General features: G+C 39.8%; 1 long non-coding RNA gene across 1 annotated transcript; it reads right to left on the reverse strand.

Moving 5' to 3' along the window:
• Nucleotides 1–506: 506 nt before the first annotated feature.
• LOC120568695 lies at nucleotides 507–4,332 on the reverse strand. Its single transcript, XR_005640751.1, has 2 exons — nucleotides 4,286–4,332; nucleotides 507–720 (listed from the first exon to the last, which is right to left on the reverse strand). It is a non-coding gene; the product is annotated as an uncharacterized LOC120568695 (long non-coding RNA).
• Between the last annotated feature and the right edge of the window lie 10,253 nt (nucleotides 4,333–14,585).

The following is a 14,585-nucleotide window of genomic DNA, read 5'->3' on the forward strand; positions in this document are numbered from 1 at the left end:
ACATTTACGTTGTCCCTACGTTGCAGTAAAGCAAGAGATCACCGGGAAAGTGCTTCTAATAGCCTTCACTGGTCTCCGTCCAGAGCAACGGGGTCTATTGGTCCATTATATATATATGTCAATGGTTTTTACACTGAAAACAGTGTCTGAAAAAAATGGCGATGAGAGTGGTGAACCAAACAGTGTTTGCCATGATAAAACCAAAACAGTGGGTTAATACTAGAGCTGAGCAGAACAGCAGAATTGGGTGATATATCTATGTGGGTTTGTTACTTCAAACGACCGCTTTCACATACGCTTAGTCATGTTATGCATTGTATACACTCACCTAAAGGATTATTAGGAACACCCTACTAATACCGTGTTTGACCCCCTTTTGCCTTCAGAACTGCCTTAATTCTTCGTGGCATTGATTCAACAGGGTGCTTAAAGCATTCTTTAGAAATGTTGGTGTTAAGGCAGTGTATATGGCCCAACGCACAGAGACACCTCACAGGACACAGATAAATAGTTCAAGTGTTTATTAGATGATGATACTCAGTGGAGATGAACAACCGAGGCTGTGCTAGCAGTTTTCCGGGAGTGAACCGAAAACAGGCAGTGGTGGATCTGAAGAAGGTCCACAGTTGAAACCAGGCGAAGCAGGTGGATATGTCGGAGTTGGCGAGAGGCAGGCAGCACGGCGGAGCACGACAGGTGGGGAGCGGGTTATAGCAGGATCTGCACAGAGGAATAGTAGTTAGACAAAGCAAACGTAAAGTCGAGAGAGTTGCTAGAGCAGGGATACTGGGCCAAGTTACCACGTCGGGGTATGCAACGATCTGGCGCTGAGGAGGTGAACAGCCCGGGTTTAAATACTGCAGGTGTGAATCATTGAATGAGCCTCAGCTGTGCCAGCGACAGAACAGGGATGAATGGCCACGCCTCCTGACCCAGTTCCTCCAGACACGCCCCCTGCCACTTCTATGGCGTTATATGGGGGTAAGCTTTGCTTCAGAACTCGAGCCATCATGGCGCCATTTTGTTGCTAACTGGCCATCACCTCCTGTTAGCATTCCACTGACCGCCATTTTTTTTTTACGTCACTTGACTGAGAATAACTTTACATCCGAAGTGTTTAAAGACTCGATTTGTCCATTGTTTAGTTCTAAAGAAACACAACGTATAAAAGGCTCCATTACCTTGTATCTCACGTTATGGCTCCGTAGCAGACGTTTTTGTAAAAATAGGCTAACGATTGTGTCATAACCAAGTGACTTACTGTCGCACAGTAGAGGAATTACCGTATAGTACAGGAGAAGCTCGCAGGCACTTTCGACTTACATTAGCTGTTTAGGTTTAATTACTAATGTTAACTAGCATGTTAGTTAGCAATAATTAGCCTGTGCCTATGTTATCTCCTTACATATACCTACACTCTCCGTCTCTGTAAGATTGGGAATGATTGAGATTTCTCTTGGCACAGCTACCAGAACACTTACAACTTTCAGACACGTTGCTCACGTCACATTTACGCGGTCTCTCTCAGTTGGAGGCTGCGCAGTAAAGCTGGCCATCACCGGAAAAGTGCTTCTAATAGCCTTCACTGGTCTCCGTCCAGAGCAACGGGATCTATTGGTCCATTATATATATGTCAATGTATGTGTCACATTCCTGAGCGAGTAATTGTATGTTTTGAGCGCAGAGAACTATATTTTGCAAGCACATTACATTACATTTTGAACAGAAATTAACACTCGCAAAAAATAATTTAGTTTGAGTAAACAAAAACCTATTTCGGGCACAATAAATGTATTTGCATGTCTTTCTCTGCTCGCAGGTAAAGCTGCTGCGCTCGGTCCTGTCTCCCTCGCTTTCAACCTCCTTTCTCTGCGCTCCAACTCTAGACACGTCCGCTCAGATTTTCACAGTGTTACAAGTGTGCCACAAAACCAACCAATCGCAGAATCAAAAGGTCAATTCTGATTGGCTGTTCACCTCCAATTAGATCGCAAGTAGCAGGAAAGACATATCTACAGGGAAACAGTCTTTGACACAACACCTGCAGTGATTCCCCCAGCAAGGGTATCTCTGCTGTAGCTAGTGGGTACTTGGAAAGATTGTGGAGCAGCTTAACTAATCAAAATAATTTAATTATGATTGATTTAAAACAATATATCAGCTGAAACAGCTCAACACATATGTTTAAACATATAGCGAAGTAATCAATGGTAGAAATAAAAGCTAAAAGTGGCCTACTGACTTAGCTAACAGTTTAAATGATTAGTTAAAAGTAATGTATGACTTTTGAAACATTAACCACACTTCAAGTAAAAGGCCAAGCTAGTAGAATTTCTGACCAAACCAACCTAAATGTCTATAGTTCAATTGCATGAAAATGTAAGAATATTCACTTTAATAGGATAGTGTGAACACATTGGGAATTGACGGGGTGGGTATGTGAGTTATATGACAGGGATGTGGGGGAACCTCAGACCAGAAGGGTTGGAAAGCACTGATCCACAGTATTTTATATTATTGACCGACCGGTATATTACAGACATGCCTTAATAGTTGTGTTAATCACAACACCGTTTTTGAATTACATATCTCCGTGTGTGACTAACATCATCTTTCACAAGAAATCTAACATTAGCTAGCCCAGCATGGATACAGTCTATGCATCCAACATATTCATCTGAACAAACCTAAAATGTCACAATACAGCCACTTAAAAGAAGTTTGTAATACTGGTTACATCGATGTGGTGTTTTATTAACCTTAATTCTTTAAGGTTGGTTCAATTGACTTGCAAAGTAGCTATCCGTTGCTAACGTTAGCTAGCTAGCTTATTTATGTCAAAAAGCAGTAGCTAACGAACGTTACTGCCAAGATATGATTTCATTTTAAGACAGATGACAACACTTGACGAGTCTTATAACACCTCTCTGGTCTCTCGTGAAATCATATCTTGGCAGTAGTTAGCTAACGTTTCTGCTTTTTGAGATAAATTAGCATTAGCAACGGATAGCTCATTCGCAAGCTAATATAGCAACATAATTCAGGTTAATAAAATACGGTAATGTAACCAAAGTATTAAAAACTACTTACATGTGGCTATAGTGTGACAGGCCTACTGCTGTTCAGTCTCGCATTGCGAGACCTAACTTAGCTAGTTACAGTGCTGCGAGGCCTGTTCAGATGACATGTCGGCTGCTGTGTGTGAGCTAGCTAGATTGCTTGTGAAGGATGAGTCAAACATAAGGAGATATGAGTCAAACAAAACAACGGCATTATAGTACACACAAATATTAAGACATTTCTGTGATATAGCTATGTCAATAATACAAAATACTGACCGAAATGTGTTTTAATCCAGTAACATTAGTCGAACAGCTCCACTGTAGACGGTATTTGCCGTACCAACAAGTGTTGAGTGAAAAAGACGGTTCCTCCTAGATTTTTGTTTCCTGATATTGCGATCTAATTGGAGGTGAACAGCCAATCAGAATTGACCTTTTGATTCTGCGATTGGTTGGTTTTGTGGAACACTTGTAACGCTGTGAAAATCTGAGCGAGCGTGTCTAGAGTTGAGCGCGCAGAGAGAAGAGGTTGAGAGCAAGGGAGACAGGACCGGAGCGCAGCAGCTTTTACCTGCGAGCAGAGAAAGACATGCAAATACATTTATTGTGCCCGAAATAGGTTTTTGTTTACTCAAACTAAATTATTTTTTGCGAGTGTTAATTTCTGTTCAAAATGTAATGTAATGTGCTTGCAAAATATAGTTCTCTGCGCTCAAAACATACAATTACTCGCTCAGGAATGTGACACATATATAACGCCATACATAATCCTGCTGGATGTAGCCATCAGAGGATGGGTACATGGTGGTCATAAAAGGATGGACATGGTCAGAAACAATGCTTAGGTCGACTGTGGCATTTAAATGATGCCCAAATGGTAATAAGGGGTCTAAAGTGTGCCAAGAAAACATCCCCCACACCATTACACCACCAGCAGCAGCCTGCTCAGTGGTAACAAGGCATGACAGATCCATGTTCTCATTCTGTTTACGCCAAATTCTGACTCTACCATTTGAATGTCTCAAAAGAAATGGCGACTCATCAGACCAGGCAACATTTTTCCAGTCTTCAACTGTCCAAATTTTGCTGAGCTTATGCAAATTGTAGCCTCATTTTCCTATTTTTATTGGAGATAAGTGGTACCCGGTGGGGTCTTCTGCTGGTGTAGCCCATCCGCCTCAATGTTGTTCATGTTGTGGTTTCACAAATGCTTTGCTACATACCTCGGTTGTAACGAGTGGTTATTTGAGTCAAAGTTGATCTTCTATCATCTGGAATCAGTCTGCCCATTCTCCTCTGACCTCCAGCATCAACAAGGCATTTTCACCCAGATGACTGCCGCATACTGGATGTATTTCCTTTTTCTGATCATTCTTTGTAAACCCTAGAAATGGTTGAGCGTGAAAATCCCAGCAACTGAGCAGAATGTGAAATACTCAGACCAGCCCGCCTGGCACCAACAATCATGCCACACTCAAAGTTGCTTAGATCACCTTTCGTTCCCATTCTGACATTCAGTTTGGAGTTCAGGAGATTGTCTAGACCTGGACGACAACCCTAAATGCATTGAAGCAGCTGCCATGTGATTGGTTGATTAGATAATTGCATTAACGAGAAATCTTACAGGTGTTCCTAATAATCCTTTAGGTGAGTGTGTATATATATATATATATATATATATATATATATATATATATATATATATATATATATATATATATATATATTGATGTAGCAGGTTTGGTTAGCTTGTCTTTTTCAGCATTTCTTCTCTAAATGCAATGCATGTGTTGTCAAAGTGGTAAAACCTTTTTTGTACTTGTTTTCTCAAGTTGCAGTGCACTGAACTGTCTTGACCACTATCCAATTTTTATTTAGGATTGACAAATAATTGTATTCAATTAATGTCCCAACCACTGTCATCATTCTGTCAGCCCTGATGCCACATTACCCCCAGGGACCACTTAACAGCTTACCATACCTCATATGTTCCTAAACCAGCCCCTTTATACAGATGAGATGTTTGTTCCTGTGAACCCGCCATCAGCCACCACCGCTCACTGCTGCAGTGAAGAGGGAAAATAATGACATGTCATCTGATAATGGCTGCATTGCAGACGACCCAGCCCTTTTAATGGATTTATAATTAACGCTTGTGTGTTGGCCGATGCCACTGATGGCTGCGGAGAGGCAGGATAATGTTCTGGAACTACAAAGTCATTTTAGATCAAGCCGAGGCCACAGAATCAGAGATAAGAGCTACATTTTTATTCCATGAGAGGTGCTGGGCTGGCAGCTGCAGCCCAAAGAGCTTTCTGTCCCTCTTCTCTTTCTACTTCATCTCTTACCGCTCTGTCAGGGCATTAGAGGCCAATGACTCTACAGGCTGCTCAATACTTACCACTTTAAGGACTCAGGGTCATTATTGTTCATATTTTTGGGGTCAGTGATTCATACTTGGATAAACACAGTCATAATTGGTCTACGTGGATGGGTGAAATTTTTCATTCAATAAACTTCTAGAAATGGGGTTGGTACGAGCAGAGTCAGATAAGGGAGTTTATGAATTGAGGTCTGAGGTTGTATTCTGGGCTTTCCTTCCTCAAAAGGGTCCTTTTTAATGAGAGGAGATAAAAGGCACAGGCAATAAAAGAGAGGTTTTTGTGGCCATATGGTGCCCTGTGGTACAGTATACTGTACAAAGACAGACTCAAGACCGGCTGATTAAAAAAAAGATTTTTTTAGATTTATTTCAACTGCTGTTGAGCACATTTAAATAAAGGTTAACTCGAGCAGTGGTTCTATGGCACCCCGGGGTTCCTTGAGGGGGTCCCGCAAGATTTATCATATCATTGTTAATTTCTGTAATATTTACATGTATGTTTTGGTTGTTAGATTTATAAACAAAATATCAAAACAGAAGACAAATACAATAAATGACGTAACAACTCACTCACAAGGTTTTCAGGAGCTCATAAAAACAGTGACATCAGAGCAAGCGATTGAAAAATTTGAAACGGTAAACAGAACTCAAAGAAATGCTGATATGTCTCAGCCCTCAACACATTCAGAGCCACCAGGCCCACCAACTAAATCATCATCAGACTCAACTAATAATATTTATCTGTAAATCTGCAGAGCACCTGATGGCTTTTATTCTGATTGAGAAATATATTGTTTGATGTAATATTTATATAATATAAATTAATCTAAAATGATTGAATCACGGTAAGCATCTGGGAGTTGGGTGGCTTTGGGTATCCTTTAAAGGGGTTCGGTAGTCTAACAAAGTCTGGGAACAACTGAACTAGAGAGTGCATACCTCTGCCAACACTGCACAATTCTCTAAGTTTAGCTTTTTAAGAAAATTTAATTTTAAACAGTTGCATTTGGATTGCCCTTAGTGATAACATGCTGTTTTTCATACATCGGGGAAACCTAACAGTAACAGATATATGATTTTTAGTGAAAGTTTGGCACTTGCATGGCTGTCATAGGGAGGTCAAGCTTGAATACTGTAAGTATCTTTACTGATGGAGGGCAAGTGATGAGTATCTATGATTATTTTGGATAAAATTTCTAGGTTTGTGTTTGATAATTTCATTTTAATGTTTACTTGATCAATGAGGTTGGAGGCACAAACAATTGCAGATGTGGCATATTATTTAGCATGATGACTTTGAGCTTTGAGTCTTTTGTTTATTTGTAATTCGCTTTTAAAGGGACGTTGGTTTGATCAAAAGTCATTCATATTGAAAATCCAGTTCTTTACATGATACATGATGCACACTGATTGGATTGTAATAATCAAGTATAAATGTATGTGTAGCACTTCTTCCAGTCACACGCAAACACTTTTTTGTCTTGGCACACAGGCCCTATCTCTGCCCCCGAATCTCAAATATCTCCCGCTTCATCACATAAAACTGCGCCCTCTTTTGATGCACAGCAGCAAGCTCACCCTTTTTATGACTAAAGGAGTGACAGTTGTGCAAATGTTTCCCTCTCTCATCTGTCTAAGGCACTTCAGACTGGAATGAGGAGCGTCAGTGTCGACACCGGTCAGTGAATATTTAAGAAACATTCGCAGTCTTTTATCCTGTGTTGTTGAAACAATAATGTCAGCAGAGACCCTTGTCCCCCCGCCCCAACATCTGAGAGAATATGTGTGCTTCATCTACATGACTTGCCACATTTCAGCATGTGAAATAGAAGGTTGCATCACTTAACTTCCTCAAAACAGCTCAAAGGCTTCATCACTTGACTGTCAAGAACACGCTGCCATGGAGTACAGCATTGACTCAAGCCTGTAATATGAAATGGGATTTTTTTTAGCAGTGATGGAATGTGTTCTTGATGATCAGTGCTACGAGTTCAGGGTGGGGAGAGTGTAACTCCTTCACTTACCCTGCCAACATTTTCCCATCCAGTCTGAGGGTTAGAACAGACAACCTTTGAGTCTCAGTTTCAGTCACCTTTAGGCAGCCGTCAGTCATCAACAACTGTTTTCTATTCATGGTATTACATTCCAGCGTGAGGCATTCAAGATGCTCCCAGTGGAGATCATTTCTAGTGCACTCCTTCCTAGATCAAAAAGACTACAGCAACAATTTGGCCCTATAGCAAGCATAGGAACCACTTATGTTTCAACTATTCCCTCATAATCAACAAAGCAAAAAATGAAAAGTGGGGCATAATTCCAAATTTAGCCCTTCAAACGTTTTTTCACAGAGCAAGTACGAATCTTTTTATACTAGTTGTTATCTGAACATATTTTACTCAAGATTTACTACAGTGCACATGTTTTATGTGAACGGTTATTCTTTTTAGAAGCATACTAACGTGTCTAACCTTCAGATGAAGGACGACAACATCTCTGACTAAACATTGGATGTTTCTCCTTACTTTATTCTTTATAATCCCTAAGCACCAAGTTTCAATTTCAAACAGGATCAAACAAAAAGTACATCTGGCCAATGTGCCCCACAATCCACGGGAACATTATTATATTTTTTGTTTAGTTAAGTCTGGTTATTTTAAATGCAGTTTTCAGATTTATTTAGTTTCATTAATTTGTCCAACTGGCTTAGGGGACAGTAGAGGGGACAGAGGGGTTGACAGAATACAGACTGCTACCTTTTAATAAGCAAACTGCACTCAAATACAGTACATCCTTATATTGTTAGCCATATCAACGTTAGTGTTTTGGTCTACTTTTGCTCAGCTGCATTTAAAGTTGCACTAAACAATATTTTCATATTAACAATAGATCAAATGACTATGCGTAACGTAACAGGGAGTGCATGTACAGTAATGACAGACCCAGTGAGAATTATCACCCAAATCTGCAGTTCACGACAACTCTCCAGAGCGTTTTAGTGTGTTTTGGCTCATTGTTTTGGTTTTACTGCATCAGTGTAGTTTTCACTGAAAAAGCTGACTATAGCCAACACTTATTGCCCAGCTCCAAATGACACTTAGACACTGTTAGTGACTAGCTGGTGAAAATAGTGGCGCATTCAGCAGCTAAAGAGCCAGATATTTCCCTCAGCAGTTGGTGGAGACCAAAACAGAGCTAAAAGGAGAGTAAATATTGGACTTACATTCACCAGGTGGCCTAAAACACGACTCCAAATGACTGATCATGTTGCTCCATAACTGCTGGGTCTTATAATTAATCTACAAGTTTGCCATATCAACTTAGGAGATGATATGGCAACGTTGTGTTCACAACTTGTTTCCTCAAATAGCCAAACCCTTGATGCAATTTAAAATTAATTTGAGAATTGTGTGGAAAGAATACCAACGAGGAGGTTGACTTAATTAAAAATTAAGCTTTTAGAAACTTAACCCATTAGCATTCATTGTAATTCAAAATACTGTTTTGTGGCATCTCCAGTGATATGTAGTGTAATAGTCCTAAAATGTAATTAATCAAACTATTTTTAGCTGTTGTATAATACATCATACATTTTCTCTGTCATGTAATGACAGGCCTTGTATTAGAAAAGCTCAATTAATAATTTTCTGATTGATGGAATATATCTTTGGTCCAATAACTCCCTGGATAAATATTGCTGTGATTACAGATTTGACCTTTAAGGAACTTCAAAACAGTTTTGATGTTCTATTTTCAGTTAAGAGTACAACAATAATGCCACATTAATCTTTTTTATGAAATACGTTTTTTATGCTTAGCACAAATTATTTTCAAGTTGCACCCATAACATTGCAGATACTGTATATCTACAGCTCCCACACATCTGGTTATCATTGTCTACATTACAGTTCTTTTGTAATGTCTTCCTATGAAAACAGCATTCAGTTTTCACATAAACAGAATAAATATTACTTTTGTGTTGCTGGGAGCACAAACATCTCTCTGCAAAGGAAACCACGCGCTCTAAGTTTCAATAAGGAAACTTTATATCTGTTGTTGCACAGACTCAGAGGCTGATTCTGAATGAGTTAACTGACAGAGGATCCCTCTCTTAGTTAACTATTGGTTTTCTGGGAGAAGAAAAGAGAAGTCTGGAAAACAGCAAGGAAAGATTCATTGCAGATTGTTGAAAGTTTAACTAGATTGCTTTAATTTTAGTGTGTGGTCAAAAGCTGACAAGTATAGCCTTCGATGTGGGGTGCAAAGTTAGTTGTTAAATCAGTCCGACTGAGTCGAACAGCCCAGCAAACATTGTCGCCTGCATGCAAAACATGTATTGTTTATCAGTTGTCAAAAAGTCCTGGCTGAACAAAAGACATCACATTCTGATTAAAGGTTTAAAGCTCATCTATCAATTGCTCTCCCTTCTTCTGTCAGTGAGTGATATGGCTGCATTTTGAAGATCTCTGCAACTGATCTATTCCTCCCTTCGATAGCAAACACCTGAATTACTTATTCATTACTCAAGTGTTTGACTGACACACAGTTTGAAGTACTGCCTAATTCACTTTGGCAAAAAAATCTATTGGGCACAAACTGACATTTTTAGGATGAGTGGTCTCTGCAAGTCTTTTGAATTGAATAGAATGAATATTCGAGGCTGAATGTTTTTCCTGCCTGTTAATTAGTTCTTATAACAGGAATGTGGGAAATGAAGTGTGTCCTCTATCACACCCAGAGTTAATCCCCCTGAATATTAGGAGGGAGGTACCTCGACAGGTCCCTCATGGGCTCACATGAATACCAAAGACAGACTTTTTTGAAGTGGAGAAGAATGCCTCACCTATCTAATTTCCTGTTTTTTGTGATAGCGGTTTTCTCCATTGAAAGTAACTCACATCATATGATGAGTCCCCCCCTCCACACACTCCACACACAGACAAAGAAACAAAAAGAAAAGAGAGAAATTGGCAGACTGATGCACAATTTGTCGATTCATAAGCGAGCTCTGATGTGCTTTTGTCATGTGTCGCCTCAGTTGGCCAGACTCTGAGTTGTACAATTGGTAAACCACCCAGTGTGTTGTTCTTTTACCCTTGACTTAAAACGGAGAAGATTGTGTCCTGAAGACAAATGAGGCTGACTGCTGGCACAGAATGAAAGGTATCGTTTAATCTTGGCCTTGGATACAATCTAAGTGGGTTAATTAGGGCAAAACACCACTCCTTCCACCACAGGGAAGATGTTGTGTTGATACGTCTCAACAAGGGAATGATTTGAAATGCATGATTATGGAATAGATTTGCATAGATGCTTTTCAAGTTTGAAAATTAATCTGAAAAATAGAAAGTGGAGGCATTATTCGCCAACAGCTTTGTGGTCCAGCTTCAAACATGTGATGTGACTTGGTCGATCTATTGTCCAACTTGTCTTAATTTGCTCGGATGGAAGCTGTACAGCAACAAACAACCGAAGACTTGAAAGCAGATTCCAACTCGACACAACCACTTCAACTGCCTGGACAGACAGTGTCTGAACTGTGAGACAAACGTTATCACTGATTTGCTTTTAAGGACTTATGAGAAATCTGAGAAATGTTCATTGAGGACTATGTTGAAATGTCTACGACTATGAAAAAAACTATATCAGTTGCTCAAAGACAAATCATCAAAAGTGTACGTTGCTTATATTTTGCTATTGAAATTGTGCTTGCAAATGGTGCGTCTGCCTGCTAACATGTTGATGTTCAACCCAGTCTCATGGCAGTTCGTGAAATGGTCGTTTTTATCTATTGATTCATGTTCACTGGGACATTTTTTTTTTTTTTTTTTCGTGGTGGCCAGCACGAAAATGTAAACTTATGTATTTAAATGGGAAGCATATGTCATGGTCACAGCACGACTACGGTAGCAAGTAGTATGAAATGCCGAAAATCCGCGTAAGGAGGTTGGTTGGGGTGGTGGATGGATCAAACAATTCCAGACTTTCACCCCGGAGACTGGGGATTGCGTCCCGCGTGTGGCGTTTTGTTTCCCCGTTAACCGCCCCGTTATTGTCGCGTGTCCCCCGCAGCCATGTCCCGGCGTGTGAGGCGTCCTCTCCCGCGGCCGTTTCCCGGCGTGTGAGGCACCAGAGGTATATCAAAGTCATTAGGATTTATCGTCTGGGAACCATGTGTAAAAAATTTGTGCCAGTACATCAAGTAGATATTTCACAAGATAAGTAAAAGATGCAATGGTTATCAGTTTTTAGTGAAATGTCTCGACAACAGTTGGACTGTCAACCTCATGGTGGTGCTAGAGGAAAAAGTCAGGGGATCACCAATGACAGGTAATTTCATCCTCTGGGGAGCATACATTTCTGTAAAAAAAAACGACATTGTTATTTCCATCTGTACAGCCAGGGTGTGATTTTCCTGGTGGGGGATGCATGGGATTTCCCCCTTTCTGGTCTATATATCCCTGCCTCTGCTGAATTATTTTTTATTTTGGGGACAAAATGAATCCCCTAACTAAGTAAAGCGCTGCAATGTGAACACATAGTGCCATAGAACGATAGATCAAATCACACCCTGTGTACAGCTATGTTGCTAGTGTGGCTAAAAATTGGACACACCAACATAACATGCCTCAGTATCACACTGTAGAAGTCAGGAAAAGAAATGTCTGATACAAGCAGGAGTACTGTTTAAAGTGATGGTTCGGAGTAATTCACCCTAGGGTCCTTTGCACCATGACCTCGAGCCAAACACCCCCCCAGGAGATTTTTTCACCTGGGTCTAACATTGGGAGAGTTAGCGTAGAGTAGCGTTATCAGCTGAATAGCTTAGCGCAGGGGCTAATGGACCCACGTTTGTATCTCGTAAGTTACCCCACTAACAATGCCCGAAATGATACCAAACGTCTACAAGTAGTACAAATAGGTTATGCTCTCATAAAACAATGGATTGGAAAGTTTGTAAGTACACCAGAAGTTTATGTAAATAACACTTGCCTGCTGGCTTCTGCTCTCTGCTGTTGTTGTTGCTGCTGTAAGACGAGTGCTTAGGGCCGTCTACAAATTACAACACCGAAAAGAGATGCAACAAAAATATTTTTTTGTTTAACTTTTTTTCTAAAGTAAGTGCTGTAGTATAGCCTAACTAGCAGGAGACAAGTAATAATTGAGGTAAGTTTGGAGACATTACCTTATTTAATCATTAAATTAATAAATATTTTAGTTGTATCTCTTTTCGGTGTAGTAATTTGTAGACGGCCCTAAGCACTCGTCTAACTGCAGGTAGCAGCAACAGCAACAGAGAGCTGAAGCCAGCAGGCAAATGTTCATAAACTTCTGGTGCACTTACAAACTTTCCAATCCATCGTTTTATGAGAGCATAACCTATTTGTACTACTTGTAGACGTTTGGTATCATTTCGGGCATTATTAGTGGGGTAACTTACAAGATACAAACGTGGGTTCATTAGCCCCTGCGCTAAGCTATTCAGCTGATAACGCTACTCTAGCTAACTCTCCCAATGTTCGACCCAGGTGAAAAAAGCTTCTGGGGGGGTGTTTGGCTCGAGGTCATGGTGCAAAGGACCCTAGGGTGAATTACTCCGAACCATCACTTTAATAGCTGAATTTTTACTATGAAGTAAGATTTTTTTGTTTCTTTTCTTTAGTTACTTTTCAGTGGGTTGACACCTCTCCCAGTATGAACTGGACAGAAGCAGAGGGGTCCTCATAGGTCAACATTAAACACAAATACACCATCACTGTGTGCAATTTAGAGTCTTCAGTCCACAGTTCCTGACTTGCATGACTTCGGTATGTGGGAGAAAACTGCAACACCTACACAAATGAAACCAACATGAATACATTAAGAATATGGATTTAGTTTTGTATGTCTGTATGTACTGCATTCATGTTACAATGACCTTTGTCCTTGGGAACACACTGTGAACACACAATATAAAGATAGTTTGTATAGTAGATGTTTTATGTAAGTATGTGTGGGTGTGAATTGCACAATTTGCCAGTATCCTTTAACCTCTTATGTGTATGGCTATGAATCAGGTAAAATATGCTGTTGTTTTCCAGCTACAAAGTACAATATAGCAACATTTAAATCATAAGAGGAGTTTGACATTCGAGCCAAGGGGGGCAAAAAAAAAAAAGAAAACCTGCAAACTCCGCATATGATTTAAATGTATACATTGTGAAAAGAGTGACTACACCAGAGACATATTAGAGACATTATAAGATATACTTCTTTAATTAAACATAATTATGACTAATTTTGGCATTATAGCAAGACTATGTAACTTTGGCTTGAATTCAACTTTTCATCTGAAGAGGAGGTCACATTTTCTCACTTTAATGTGCTAGCTCTTTTACTTACCTACTCTTTTACTCCCAGAGAAAGTTGACCGAGTGTGCTACATGCTAGGAATTAATATCCATACATTTTCTACACTTTCTTCTTCTATGCCAGGGGTTGATGCATAGACTGTATAAGTAAAGCCAAAACGTCTCCATAACCCCCTGGTGGCTAGCTGCAGTATAGGTCATTAATCCTGCCCCTCCCCCCTCCTGTTAGCGGATGGGACATGGGCCAAACTAAAAATTCAAAGTTCAAGTAAAATAAATTTTATTTTAGTCTAATTACAGTAAAGGATACTACAGATTGTGTGCAGGTATTTACTGTATGTGGGATATATTTACTATAAGAAGCACACTGTAAACAAGCCACATTTCTTTTGATATTCATTAAGTTTTCAAAAACTGCTTGGTGCACATTCATGGTAATCAGTCAGGATCAGCCAACACTTTGGCTGGTGATTCTAATGATGTTCTTAACCATCACAGGTCACTGCAGTAGCACATTAAGTCACTTTTGTATTCATTATAAACACTTTAATGAGATCCAAATGAATTTTGTTAACTAGAACACAAGCTGTTCATAACAACTAATACGATTATGTACAGTATAGTGGGCTGGTGATGCTGAAAACTGCAGTGTAAACATTATGATGCATTCTATAACATAATGAGGTAGCTGCTGTAAAAGGATTGAGGTTTATGGCACCATCTAAGGTGTCTCTACAGGCTGGACGATAAGGTTTACAAACTCAATATAAACACCACTAAGGAGTAATCAAA

This window comes from Perca fluviatilis, chromosome 11, assembly GCF_010015445.1.
Source record: "Perca fluviatilis chromosome 11, GENO_Pfluv_1.0, whole genome shotgun sequence".
Taxonomy (NCBI): Eukaryota; Metazoa; Chordata; class Actinopteri; order Perciformes; family Percidae; genus Perca; species Perca fluviatilis.